The following is a 15,924-nucleotide window of genomic DNA, read 5'->3' as shown; positions in this document are numbered from 1 at the left end:
CTGGTTCTGTGGGTGCCCAAGGTCTGTAGACAACGTGTTGCTACAGTAGCTGGTTCTGTGGGTGCCCAAGGTCTGTAGACAACGTGTTGCTACAGTAGCTGGTTCTGTGGGTGCCCAAGGTCTGTAGACAACGTGTTGCTACAGTAGCTGGTTCTGTGGGTGCCCAAGGTCTGTAGACAACGTGTTGCTACAGTAGCTGGTTCTGTGGGTGCCCAAGGTCTGTAGACAACGTGTTGCTACAGTAGCTGGTTCTGTGGGTGCCCAAGGTCTGTAGACAACGTGTTGCTACAGTAGCTGGTTCTGTGGGTGCCCAAGGTCTGTAGACAACGTGTTGCTACAGTAGCTGGTTCTGTGGGTGCCCAAGGTCTGTAGACAACGTGTTGCTACAGTAGCTGGTTCTGTGGGTGCCCAAGGTCTGTAGACAACGTGTTGCTACAGTAGCTGGTTCTGTGGGTGCCCAAGGTCTGTAGACAACGTGTTGCTACAGTAGCTGGTTCTGTGGGTGCCCAAGGTCTGTAGACAACGTGTTGCTACAGTAGCTGGTTCTGTGGGTGCCCAAGGTCTGTAGACAACGTGTTGCTACAGTAGCTGGTTCTGTGGGTGCCCAAGGTCTGTAGACAACGTGTTGCTACAGTAGCTGGTTCTGTGGGTGCCCAAGGTCTGTAGACAACGTGTTGCTACAGTAGCTGGTTCTGTGGGTGCCCAAGGTCTGTAGACAACGTGTTGCTACAGTAGCTGGTTCTGTGGGTGCCCAAGGTCTGTAGACAACGTGTTGCTACAGTAGCTGGTTCTGTGGGTGCCCAAGGTCTGTAGACAACGTGTTGCTACAGTAGCTGGTTCTGTGGGTGCCCAAGGTCTGTAGACAACGTGTTGCTACAGTAGCTGGTTCTGTGGGTGCCCAAGGTCTGTAGACAACGTGTTGCTACAGTAGCTGGTTCTGTGGGTGCCCAAGGTCTGTAGACAACGTGTTGCTACAGTAGCTGGTTCTGTGGGTGCCCAAGGTCTGTAGACAACGTGTTGCTACAGTAGCTGGTTCTGTGGGTGCCCAAGGTCTGTAGACAACGTGTTGCTACAGTAGCTGGTTCTGTGGGTGCCCAAGGTCTGTAGACAACGTGTTGCTACAGTAGCTGGTGTGAGGATGACAGAAGTTGATTTCCTGTGGGAATTCTGGCCTTCTCTTTGACTATTTAAATCACGTGGTGAATCTTGCAAGTGACTCGTTGATAGCGCCTTCTGCTTTACAACAGAAGGACGCAGGTTCCACTCTGGTGCAGTTGTAGGGACATTTGGACAAGTCTCTTTATACCTGTTGACCCTATTTGCCTTGAATAAATAGGTACTTAGACATAAACTGACGTTTTTTGGTTTGTATTTTCGTGGGTGGTAGGTAAACTTTTGGTATACTTTAGGTATGATACAGTTCTTGGCATGAAAACAAGCAGTGGGCGATGAGAACTATTATCAGGCATCCCTAAAACTACCAAGTTCTGGGTATGTAAATTCAGTGGTTTAAAAAAAGTGTAATTTACAATAAAGATTATTTCTCACCTTTTCAACTTTACAAAGAGTGTGTGTGTGTACTCGCCTAGTTGTGGTTGCGGGGGTCGATACACAGCTCTTCGTCCCGCCTCTACAACTGGCCGCTACCCGGTCACTCTTCCGTTCCGTGAGCTTTATCATACCTTTTCTTAAAACCATGTATGGATCCTGCCACCACTACATCACTACCCAGGCTATTCCACTTCCTGACAACTCTGTGACTGAAGAAATACTTCCTAACATCCCTGTGGTTCATCTGAGTCTTCAGCTTCCAACTGTGACCCCTTGCTGCTGTGTCCCATCTCTGGAACATCCTGTCTCTGCCCACCTTGTCTATACTTCTCAATATTTTATATGTCGTTATCATATACCCCGTAACTCCAGTGTCGTCAGGTCGATTTCCCTTAGCCTCTCCTCGTAGGAGTGTGTGTGTGTGTGTGTGTGTGTGTGTACTCACCTATTTGTGGTTGCAGGGGTCGAGTCCTAGCTCCTGGCCCCGCCTCTTCACCGGTTGCTACTAGGCCCTCCCTCTCCCCGCTCCATGAGCTTTATCAAACCTCGTCTTAAAACTGTGTATGGTTCCTGCCTCCACTACGTCATTTTCTAGGCTATTCCACTGCCTTACAACTCTATGACTGAAGAAATACTTCCTACTATCTCTCTGACTCATTTGTGTCTTCAACTTCCAATTGTGGCCTCTTGTTTCTGTGTCCCCTCCCTGGAACATCCTGTCTTTGTCCACCTTGTCTATTCCACGCAGTATTTTATATGTCGTTATCATGTCTCCCCTGACCCTCCTGTCCTCCAGTGTCGTCAGGCCGATTTCCCTTAATCTTTCTTCATAGGACATTCCCCTTAGCTCTGGAACTTACCTTGTCGCAAACCTTTGTACTTTCTCTAGTTTCTTGACGTGCTTTATCAAGTGCGGGTTCCAAACAGGTGCTGCATACTCCAGTATGGGCCTGACATACACGGTGTACAGTGTCTTGAATGGTTCCTTACTAAGGTATCGGAATGCTGTTCTCAGGTTTGCCAGGCGCCCATATGCTGCAGCAGTTATCTGATTGATGTGTGCTTCCGGAGACATGCTCGGTGTTATACTCACCCCAAGATCTTTCTCCTTGAGTGAGGTTTGCAGTCTTTGGCCACCTAGCCTATACTCTGTCTGTGGTCTTCTGTGCCCTTCCCCTATCTTCATGACTTTGCATTTGGCAGGATTAAATTCGAGAAGCCATTTGCTGGACCAGGTGTCCAGTCTGTCCAGGTCTCTTTGAAGTCCTGCCTGGTCCTCATCAGATTTAATTCTCCTCATTAACTTCACATCATCTGCAAACAGGGACACTTCTGAGTCTAACCCTTCCGTCATGTCGTTCACATATACCAAAAATAGCACTGGTCCTAGGACCGACCCCTGTGGGACCCCGCTCGTCACAGGTGCCCACTGTGATACATCATTACGTACCATGACTCGTTGTTGCCTCCCTGTCAGGTATTCTCTGATCCATTGCAGTGCGTGTGTGTGTGTGTGTGTGTGTGTGTGTGTGTGTATATAGAGTGTGAGAGAGACTGATTCATCACTCACTGACATTTAATCTGAAAGAGAGATACAGTCAAACAGAAATGAGGATAATCAGACGAAAATAGTCACAGAGATACAGAAAGACATACACAGACAGCCTGAGACAGACGGACAAAGAAAGAAGACTGTCTTTGTTGTTCTCCCTCGTCATCCCCTTTTGTCTGGGACTCTAGTTCTTTCTCCTAATGGGCAGCGACCTGACAGCTTACCTTTCTGGTGTGTCTTTCAGCCTCCCTTCCACCATTACACACACACACACACACACACACACACACACACAGGATCCATACATAGCTTTAAGCAGAGGTACGATAAAGCTCATGGTTCAGGGAGAGTGACCTAGTAGCGACCAGTGAAGAGGCGGGGCCAGGAGCTTGGACTCGACCCCTGCAACCTCAACTAGGTGAGTACAACTAGGTGAGTACACACACACACACACACACACACACACACACACACACACACACACACACACACACACACACACACACACACACACACACACACCTGCCTACCTCGTGACCCACCAACAATTATAACCATAATTTTTAAAGGGGTGGAAAGGTAAGCCAGTGGAAGGCCTCGGTCATATGACCAAAAGCTCCAGCTGTGGGTCATTATATAACTAAGATCCGGGTCAGGAAACACTTTTCCTATTCCCTGAGAAATCTTACCTAACCTAACACACATCTCAAGACACAGTCGCACGCAATAACAGAATGATTGTCTTGTAGATTGTATACAGTACTGACTAGTTGATGAGTAAAACACATGTAACGCTTGGGTATTTTCATTGTGCAAACGTTTCGCCTGAGCAGCAGGCTTCTTCAGTGGCCTGGTCTCTAAAGCTCCCGCTTCACACAGCGAGGGTAGAAACATTGGGCGTGTTTCTATACACCGGTTGTCTATGTTAACCCATCAATGAAATGGGTACCTGGGTGATAGTCGATTGGTGTGGGTCGCATCCTGGGACAAGGACCTAATTTGCCCGAAATGCTCTGCATAACAAGGGGCTTTCTATATAGTGGTGTCACTGATGTCAGCTATGACTGTATACCTTGTACATGTACTTGTAGTAAATAAAGATATTATTATTATTAAAATAAGCATTTAGAGCTGCCAATCTGGAGCTCTTAGCTACTGGAACAAGCAGCTGGCTACCTGTGACATGCAAGTAAGTTTAATTAGGTACAGGTACACATTAATACAATTGCACAAATTATCATACATAGTAACGTGTATGTAAGTTACCTATTATAACTCAAAAAAGTCAGTGACTTATTTTCACTGGGAAAAGTGGACGGTGACTCAAACCATGACCCATGAATACTAAATGTCAACAAATTCTCGAAAGATGAATGAAAGTGTAGAGAGAGAAAGGAAAAAATATGTACGAGCAAATAGGTGAATGGTAACTAAACAGAAGGGACTCACGTTTAAGGACCCACTAGGGGTGAGGGGATAGTTGAAGAATAGATGGAGGAGAGGAAAGAATTAGAGAAAGGAAGAGAGTCGGGGCTAGACCCAGTACTCAGTACTCGCCAGCGAGGGTGTGTAAAGTACCTGAGCACGATGTACTGTCCAATATCCTCATACATGGAGTATGGAAGAACTGACAAGTGCTTAAAAAGACACAAGGAGTAAAAACTGACACCTGCTCTACGCTCAAGAAGCCTCCCTTCGACCCCGCCGGGGTGGGGAATTTATATTCTACAAACGTCACATCCTTTTTCACAATACTGTCGCATCGTGTGAAAATCAAGCCTGTGAATGATGTAATAAATGACTCCTCGAAGTTAGCTTTAGCTACTGTCGTTAAGACCTGCCTGCAGGTCAAATTTACGGCAAGCCACTCTCTGAAGGATTCCTTCACTGTCGTCTGCACAGACGACACGGAAGCGTCAAAACTAATGGACGACTCTTCAATCAGGACCCTACTAAAACAATAATTCACTATATCCCCGTCTCCATTCTTGAAGTCGAAACGTTCGGTCTTTCTGAAAAGACTGGACAATATCGTCACACCTCTCTACTGAAGCAATGAAGACATCTATTGAGGAACAAAACACCTGGGCCTCGGTAGACAGCATCTCCAAGATCCCTAACGCCTCATCTATGCTAAAGATTACATTCTCAGACATCTCCATGGCTGCCCAAGCGCTCTCTGACGGTCTGGCCATCTCATATTACCACAGTCACCCAAGTCATATAGAACAAGAACGTTTCACATACATCTCCCACTGCTGGACCTGCTACTCCTATAACCACACCACCAAGGACTGCCCCATCAAGGATAAGAAGTTTTGCTCAAAATGTGGGAATGATGGACACGATTTCAGATCCTGCACCATTACTACAACACCATCATGTCTTAACTGCAAGGGTAGTTTCAAATTTAGGTTGGATAAGTACATGAGTGGGAGGGGTTGGATTTGAGTGGGACTTGCTCATCAGAGCTTATTTCTTGGGTAGCATTGAAAATTGGGTTGGTCAAATGTTTGTTAGTGGGATGAATTGTAAAGGACCTGTAAAGTAAAAGGACACAAGTGCAACTAATGTGACATTTATTGTGGCAACGTTTCGCTCTCCAGGAGCTTTATCAAGCCATTACAAACAATACATGGACACAGAGGGTATATAAAGGCTCAGAGTGAGGTGAATACTAGTGAGGTACCATTCCGATGTTCACTAGTGGTAGTAGTAGTAGTAGTAGTGGTAGTGACAAAAGCAATTAATTCGTACATGAGTAAAAGGATATAAAAGCTATTACTTGGGTAACATAAAAATAGGTTGGACAAATATAAACTGGAATGAGGCAGGTTGTTTCAGTGTTCACTCTCTGTGCTTTGTGTAGTATAACAGGAGAGACTATGTGATGGCAGGGTTTACTGTTTTCAGGAGGATTCTTGCTAAGACTTCGGAGATGGTGAAGCTGCCGTTGTTTTGTTTAATTGTATTCGAAACAGCGATCAGTGCTGATTCAAGGCATTTGCGTGTGCGGAAATTAGTTTCTTTTATCACTAATTGGGCGTCTCTGAATTTCATAAGATGATTGGTGGAATTTCGGTGTTGTACACAGGCGTTGTTTAAGTTGTCGTTCCTACATGCGTATATGTGTTCATTGAGGCGGGTGTCGAGGTTTCTTGCTGTTTCACCTACGTAGATCTTGTCACAGCCTCCACAGGGTATAGTGTAAACTCCTGCATTGACTGGTTCGTGGTGCTTGGGTTTTGTCCTGGTTAGATCCTTTATTGAAGTGGTAGAAGCGATGGCGACTCTGGTGTTAGCTTGTGAAAGTACTTTTGAGACGTTTAGTGCAACCTTGCTGTTGGGAAGAATTATAACTTTGTTGGGAGCGGTGTTGATGCGTGGAGAATTGATGATCTGAAGAGCTCTTTTCTTGCAGTCTTTGATGAAAAAAGAAGGAAATTGTAACTCAGTGAATGTTTGGTGAATGTAAGTACATTCCTCGTCAAGAAACTCAGGACTACAAATTCGGTATGCTCTTAGGAAAAACCCGATGATGATGCCTCTTTTGGTCTTGGTATCTTGACTGGAATAGAAGTGTGTGAGATCATTTTTATTGGTGGGTTTCCGATAAACTTGAAATCTTAGGTTGTTGTCTACTTTGTGAATGAGGACGTCGAGGAAAGGTAGCTTGTCATTGGACTCTTCTTCTAGTGTAAACTGAATCGCTGGTTCAACTGCGTTGAGCCTTGCCTGAAGATCCCGTACATCAAAACGTTTTGGAGTTATTACGAGGACATCGTCCACGTAACGTAACCAAGTGACGCTTGAAGGGATGATGTTGGCGAAGTGTTCGGACTCTAGGTGTTCCATGTATAAGTTGGCTAGGACGGCACTTATTGGGGACCCCATTCCCATGCCGTAGGTTTGTTTGTAGAGCTTGTTATTGAAGGAAAAACAGTTGAAGTTAACACAGAGTTCAATCAAGTCAACAAAATCTCCGGGAGGTAAAGGAAGATTAAGGTCCTGGTTGACTTTACGTCGTAGAACCTCGATGGCTTTTTTGGTAGGTACTTTTGTGAAGAGGGAAGTCACATCCAAACTGCTTAGTTTCTTGTTACGGATGGAGAGGTTACGGATGCGGTTGAGAAGGTCGCCTGAGTGTTTAAGATGAGCGGGGCTGATGGTCCCCAGAAGGCAGGAAAGATGTTTGGCAAGAACTCCGGCTAGTTTGTGTGGAGCACTGCCTATTCCTGACGTGATTGGTCTGAGAGGAATATTGTGTTTATGGGTCTTGGGTAAACCATACATGTGTGCTGGTTTAGGGTGTCCTTTTACTTTACATATTGTCGGTAATTCTACCAACTTTATTGTAAAGGACCTGCCTAGTATGGGCCAACAGGCCTGCTGCAGTGTTCCTCCTTTCTTATGTTCTTATGTTCTTATGTAATCGTCATACCCTTGCAGATAAGTGCCCACCCAGGAAAGAAATATTGAAGAAAACGAAAGTTCTGAAGAACACCTCCAATTCACCGACGTACGCTGCAATAACTAAACCACAAACCGACACCACCAAGACTCTACACGCCAATCTACAGGCACCATCGCTCAGCAACTCCCTCTCTCCACTTCCCGACGGTGCTTCCTCCAAGGTGCTGTACTGCATGCTGTATGCACACCTGGCAAACGCAGCAAATCCCGGCACTTTCAACACCACTATTAACGAACTATTTCATCTGAACAACATGCCTGCCTTCAGTTTTCCGGACTCCACACCTTCAGCAGACATCCTCAAGATCCTTCCCAACGCCCTGAACTTTACTGCACCTGCAGACCTGTCTCCTACCCAAGCAACTGCTCCTGTAACTTCTATAACCACTTCCACCGCTGACAATGATGATCATGTTGCCTTGACCACCGTCTCCCACCTCTTCCAGCCTGCTGTTACACAATCATTACACCTCACCACTGCTCCTGTCGACCCTCAGTCACCTGCTACCACCATTGTAGATTCGCCCAATGAATCCACTCCAGAAGAGGAAGATACAGACGGCTCCAGTAAACCCTCATGGGAAAACCTTGCCTTCTACACTTCTCCTTCAAATACTGACACCATGACCTGTACTGAACTCTACAAAAGCCTCGGTGCTGGAACAGTCAAGTATGCATGTGAATCACCGCTTCACTTCACACTCACCCAAGTTCTTGAGTTCATCAAGCCTCTACGTTTCACCTTCAGTAACAAGGCTAAATTATACCGCCTATCTAGGAGCAGCTTCAAAAAGTTAGAAAATGGCTCTATTGCTAACCTGCGTCCTCAGTTACTCCTATAACTCCCATGTGTGCACTACCCTCTGATGTGACCTAGCCTGCTGCCAGCTAGTCAAGATTCAAGACTTCAACTACCACAAGTTCGATGCAACAGTCCCTGCTCTCAAGTCTGCCCCACGATCCCCCTCAAGGAAGGTTCCTTGATGTTGGTGAGGGGCTCTTGATTTAGGGAATTGGATCTGTGCTCCAGTTCCCCTAATTAAGCCTGAATGCCTTCCACATCCCCCCCAGGCGCTGTATAATCCTCCGGGTTTAGCGCTTCCCCCTTGATTATAATAATAATAATGCCCCACGATCACCTTACCTGCTGGGTTAAGCCCTGGCTCTATTTCTACGACTAAGAACACTCCTCTCCAGAGCTATTCTTCGTCTGTCCCGTCTTCCCCACTCATCCCACTGGGATCTTACCTGAACTTGTTCGTTCGTTCAAACTGACATTTTCATTGCGATATTTCACACATATATGAGTCTTATCAAGTATCATTGCATCTACTGACCCTGTTAAAGAGGTAAGACTTTTAAAAAGATACGTGGGAGGCACAGTAGTAAGGATATTATAATTAGGACAGTGTTGAAATAAGACGTTTACTTGGGAAATTAATGTTTAATTGAAAAATATGCTGCAGTGATATGCCAGATAATTGATTTAATATGAGATGTGATTACACTGTACTTGTATAAGCATTGCTACACTTTGGTATAGAATCGACCAATGTTGAACACATTGTGGCAAGTTGTTCGTGGTGGCACCAGGCCCTAATAACGGCAATTAGCTTGTGTACGAATGGTTCAGAATCTCCACGACTATGGTGCTGTTCGCACCTACTCCTAGGTTGAGGGACTGATTACCTCATCTTCTGTACATAGTTCTACTGTCTTCAAGTTATGTCCTAGAATTTGTATTGATAAAGCCACTGGATGGCGAAACGTCTACAATAAAGATACCCAGATGTTGCACATGTGTCTTACTCTCATCGGCAATTAGCTTCTCCACAGTTGAATAGTCCGGATGTGAGTTGCATCCTGGGGAATAAGTGTGGGAGTATATTTCAGATCAGTGTAATTCACTGCTATTAAGAACTTCGACAAATCAAGTTGCCCTTTGTGTTGAACTTTATTAAGTGTTGTTTCTCGGCCTAGAACTTTATTATGGCATATATCACCCTGTCGAGGAATGGTCGTAACATTTCGATCCGTCTTGAGCCATTCTCAAGCCGCGACTGAAGAAGAAAGTCAGAAATCAGGTCTGAAAAGAAAATACCAGAAAACATTTTAGGAGATATAAGAAAATTTCCGCCAAATTCTGGGTTTTTTTTTTCATCCACTAAAAGATGGCTTATTCGGATATAGCTTGGCTTAGAAATAAGCTGAAGTAGGCTTACAGATTCAATGGAAATAAGCCACTTTGACTTTTTTGGGTTATCCTGGCTAATTTACACCGTGATAATTGTACGTATGTGTACCTGTGCCTAATAAACTTAAACCTGAGGGACTGATTACCTCATCTTTTGTACATAGTTCTACTGTCTTCTAATTATGTCCTAGAATTTGTACTGATAAAGCCACTGGATGGCGAAACGTCTACAATAAAGATACCCAGATGTTGCAGATGTGTCTAAATTTTTCAGCTTGTCGGTGTTGTATACCGTCTATGTACAGATTTTTTAAACTTAAACCTGTAAATTCCAGGGTAAATTCTGTTGCCCCAGAAACCAACGTTTCGCTAGTTAGTGACTTCCCCTCAAGGAAGGTTCCTTGATGTTGGTGAGGGGCTCTTGATTTAGGGAATTGGATCTGTGCTCCAGTTCCCCGAATTAAGCCTGAATGCCTTCCACATCCCCCCCCCCAGGCGCTGTATAATCCTCCGGGTTTAGCGCTTCCCCCTTGATTATAATAATAATAGTTAGTGACTTCATCAGTCCAATACAGAGAATAAGAGAGTAATACACAGATAACCCGCACATAGAAGAGAGGAGCTTACGACGACGTTTCTGTCTGACTTGGACCAAGTCGGGCCGAAACGTCGTTGTAAGCTCCTCTCTTCTATGTGCGGGTTATTTGTGCATCGTTCCAGTCACGGTATTGTTCCTTTTTTTTTTTTTTGTTATTTAATAAGAGAGTAAGATGAGTGTACGGTAATCAGTCCCTCAGCCTGGAGTCTGTGTTCAGACTGATTACACCTCATAATCCTCCTCATCATGTCAACTGATGATCTAACTAGGCTAGGGCATTGGCTCAATCCGGTAGGAGACTTGGACCTGCCTCGCATGGGCCAGTAGGCCTGCTGCAGTGTTCCTTATTTCTTATGTTCTCATGTTATTCTCTGTATTGGACTGAAGAAGCCACTGGCTGGCGAAACGTATCCTCAGTCAAGTTTCCGAAATGTTATACGAGTGTCTTAATCAGCTTGTCGGTTTTTATACCCAGTTCATCTCTATTGATATCAATAAATATCATATATGTAATTAGCGTCCCTCTGTCTGCTGACATCAGTTGACATATGTTAGGTATATGTGCTTACATCATCTAACATCAGCTAAAATAATCTGAGCCTCCCTGAGTACTGACATCACTTAACACGATATGTTGCGTAATGCAGAGTGCCTTTAGGCAGGGTCACCAGGAGCCAGAACTGGATGTAAATAACGTACTTCCGAGAGTAATAATAAGAAAAAAACATCGTGGATCAAGTTTCCGAAACGTTGTCTCCAACAGGAGTTACAACATTTCTGTACAAGAATGGTATACAATACCGACAAGATGATGAAATTGAGACACATATGCAACATCTATGTACATAGTACATAGTTCTCCTGTCTTCAAGTTATGTCCTGGAATTTGTATTGAAAAAGCCACTGGATGGCGAAACGTCTACAATAAAGATACCCAGATGTTGCACATGTGTCTCAATTTCATCTTGTCGGTATTGTATACCATTCTTGTACAACCTGTCAGACACTGCAACATCATGGAATCTTGATTCTGAGGACATGCACATAATCTCCACGACTACGACAACTACAACTAATCCATCTCTTTGGGTAGGACCTACTTCCACTGGGGAATCCCGCCTACCAGTGACTATGCCCTCGTCTGCTACCCGTCCCATTTCCATCTGACGTTACTATATAAGCGTCAGGCGCCTTGCTTCTGCTTCTCTTCTCAATATCTGTCCCACGATCGCCTCGCTGCTGGGTTAAGCCCTGGCTCTATTTCTACGACTAAGAACACTCCTCTCCAGCACTATTCTTCGTCTGTCCCGTCTTCCCCGCTCATCTCATTTGGGATCTTACCTGAACTTTCGTTCGTTCGTTCGTTCGCTTCTGCTTCAGAATCTCCACGACTATGGTGCTCTTCGCACCTACTGCTAGAAATAAATGGTATAAAATACCGACACAATGGAAATATAAACACAAATGCAGTATAATGTGATCCTTTATTGACAACGTTTCACCCACACAGTGGGCTTTTTCAAGTCACACACGGATCTACCTGGGGTTGGAAGGTACGAGAGTATTTATAGTCATGTTCAGAATGTTGAGGTCAGGTGGAGAATGCTGCATCTGATGATCTACCGGGTGGGGTTATAGAGTCTTGGGTAGATCATCAGATGCAGCATTCTCCACCTGACCTCAACATTCTGAACATGACTATAAATACTCTCGTACCTTCCAACCCCAGGTAGATCCCTGTGTGACTTGAAAAAGCCCACTGTGTGGGTGAAACGTTGTGAATAAAGGATCACATTATACTGCATTTGTGTTTATATTTCCACCTACTGCTAGGTTGAGGGACTGATTACCTCATCTTCTGTACATAGTTCTACTGTCTTCAAGTTATGTCCTGGAATTTGTATTGAAAAAGCCACTGGATGGCGAAACGTCTACAATAAAGATACCCAGATGTTGCATATGTGTCTCAATTTCATCTTGTCGGTATTGTATACCATTCTTGTACTACCGACAAGATGAAAACTGAGACACATGTGCAACATCTGGGTATCTTTATTGTAGACGTTTCGCCATCCAGTGGCTTTATCAGTACAAATTCAAGGACATAAATTGAAGACAGTAGAACTGAATACAAAAGGTGAGGTAGTCAGTCCCTCAACCTTGGAGTTGGTGTGAAGAGCACACAAACTTAAGAAGCCAGTGGCTTAAAGGCTATCGACAAAGCTCCTGGAGAGCGAAACGTTGCCACAATAAAATGTCACATTAATTGCACTTGTGTCCTTTTACTTAACACGGTCATTAAGCCTACATGTCACCCGTTCACACCAGCCAAGAATACTTATAGTTCCTAATATAGGGATTAGGCACAATTAGTCCTCACCGAACAAGTTCTTAGACGCCTACGATGTCTGGAAGCCTCCGTCACCGACACCATAATAATACTGTAAACTACGATATTCCAAAAACATTAGTATACATGATACTCAACCAGGCAAAACACCACCTACCTAACAACAGTCTCATGATCCCATGGCATTCTCGAGATCACCATATGTTACACCTCTGCGCTTATGTCTTTTTGAGCTCTTCGTAAACTTTATGTATATATATACACCAAGATACGTATACCTCTCGGTGTGTATACATAATGGCAAATGTCTACCAGCAACCAGCTTACCAGAAACGCCTCATGATATATGAGAAAATGTAGCCAATCTTCAGTGTACGTTAATGGAAGTGTGATGTTGTAGAGAGTTATGGCAGCTCCTCTGGGGAAAGTCGTACCAGTAACCCTGAAGTCGTAGCAGCGTATCTTTTTGTGCGACCCTGGAGGGCAGCATATAGTACGACCCGAGATGGTAACTGCACTGTGCCCGACTCAACATAGGTATAGCCCCTTTAGCACTCTCCAAGATGGTGTCTTCCTGTTTTCCCCTAGTAGGCCACTAGTAGAGGTAAGAATGTTGTCGTTGGAAGGTCAGGTCCCTCTACTAGTGGCCTACATCTCACCTCCTGGCGGTATATAGTCTCCATCCTGTCACTTCAACTCTATATTGTTTCAGACTATGGAACAATACTCTTCTCCAGACTGAGGGACTGAACACCTCAAAGCTTCAAGGGTGATGGACTGATTACATCGTCTTCAAGTATCTTCTGTTTCTATCAACTTTTTTGTACTCGACTGAAGAAGCCTACTGTGTCGGCGAAACGTTTCGAAATAAAGATACCTAACTGTTGCATGTGTGTCTCACCTAACAACCTGTCGGTATTTTATACCATTTTAATGGTCATTCCTTTGTACAATTCTAGGTGGTAGTGGTAGCCGTAGTACGACCCCTGTGGGTGGCATCACCCCAAGTACGACCGAGAAGGTATTCTCTCGTAGTACGACCATACTGTACCAGAAAAATTACTCATCGGTACGCTAGGGGAAAAAAGTACTTAAGGACTACAGACGGAGATTTAAGTGCTCAGGAACGACCAGGGGAGAATCGAGTACTCGGGAACGACCATGTGAGAATTAAGTACTCGGGAACGACCAGGGGGGATTAAAGGACGCAGGAACGACCAAGGGAGAATCAAGTACTCAGGAACGATCAGGGGAGAATCAAGTACTCAGGAACGACCAGGGGAAAAATCAGGTACTTAGGAATGATGTGTAAATTACGAGGAAAGGAAGGGTTGCTCCAGTTCACTGGATCAAGAGCCCTTCAACGACATCAAGGCATCGGCTTCCTGAGAGGAAGTAAATTGCGTATTTTTTCTGAGAATAAATATCTCGGTGTATATACACTGAGATATATACTTCTTCGGTGTATATATACTGAGAGATACGCACGTATTGGTGTATATACGTGTATATACAGCAGCTTGGAGATTTGTACATGAATGGTATACAACGACAAGTTGAAAAATTAGACACGTGAAACATCTGGGTATCTGTATTTGTAGACGTTTCGCCAACCACTGGCTTTATCAATACATGGTCATGATGTGAAGAATGTTGAATTATATACAAAGGGTGAAGTGATCAGTCCCTCAGGCTTGAAGTTGGTGAGGGACTGATTACCTCATCTTTTGTATATAATTCTACGTTCTTCACATTGTCCTTGTGTTGATAGTCACTGTATGGCTAAACATCTACAAATAAAGATACCCAGATGTCTATGTGTCTAATTTTCCAGCTTGGAGATTTGCTGTGTCCTCCACTGATTCCACTCTCATAAGAACGTAAGAACATAAGAAAGGAGAAACACTGCAGTAGGCCTGTTGGCCCATACTTGGCAGGTCTTTTACAATATCATCCCACTAACAGAACCTTTCAGTACTACCCTAACAATAAGCTCTGACAAATCTATTTACTCACGTGCAAGTTCCACTCAAATCCAAGGAGTAACGTGCCTTGGGGAACACCGCTTTACACAACGGCAGCCCTAGATTAATTTTTTTACCTTATTACTCCGAGTTCTCTTTGTCAGAGATTTTAAAACTCCATCTACCTACATTTCCACTCATTCCTTTGATCAGCATTTTGTGTGTTGTTACACCATGATCGCACTGGTTGATGGCTTTTGAGAATATCCGCATTCTGTTTGCCCTCCATTGTATCTAAGACTATGTCGTGATTGTCCAGTTGTTGTGAGAGGCAGGAACGACCTGCTGTAATCCCATGTTACCCTGGGTTGTGCAATTGCTGGGAATTTGAGCATTAGTCTTACTTTTTAAAATTCTTTCGAAGATTTTAATAATGGACATCAGAGAGACTGTATTTTTTTTTCGAGGGTTTTAGTGGCATCGTTGTGTAGAGGGGGCTGTGTCCGTTGTGTTTAATGGCTTTGGGACGACCCTCCTGGCCCAGCTCCCTCTCCATAGAATATTTAAGGCACGTGATGGTGGTTTCTTGCGATTCTTGTTGAATATGGAGGTTCACGAGTCTGGGCCTGGGGCAAAGTGCATGGGTACCTGACCACCACCACTTCTACCACCACCGCTACAACTACCACCGCTGCAACTTCCACCACCACTACCACCACCACTACCACCACCACCACTACTACTACTACTACTACTACTACTACTACTACTACTACTACCACCACTACCACCACCACTACCACCACCACTACCACCACCACTACCACCACCACCACTACTACTACTACTACTACTACTACTACTACTACTACTACTACTACTACCACCACTACCACCACCACTACCACCACCACCACCACCACTACCACCACCACTACCACCACCACCACCACTACCACCACCACCACCACAACCACCACTACCACCACCACCACTACTACCACCACTACCACCACCACTACCACCACCACCACCACCACTACTACCACCACTACCACCACCACCACCACCACCACTACCACCACCACCACCACCACCACTACCACCACTACCACCACCACCACCACCACCATCACTACACCACCACTACCACCACCACTACCACCACTACACTACCACCACACTACCACCACACTACCACCAGTACTACCACCACTACACCACCACCACTACCACCACCAC

Source organism: Cherax quadricarinatus, chromosome 87, assembly GCF_038502225.1.
Source record: "Cherax quadricarinatus isolate ZL_2023a chromosome 87, ASM3850222v1, whole genome shotgun sequence".
Classification (NCBI taxonomy): domain Eukaryota; kingdom Metazoa; phylum Arthropoda; class Malacostraca; order Decapoda; family Parastacidae; genus Cherax; species Cherax quadricarinatus.
The sequence above is the reverse complement of the archived record's forward strand: the minus strand, read 5'-3'. Positions refer to the sequence as shown.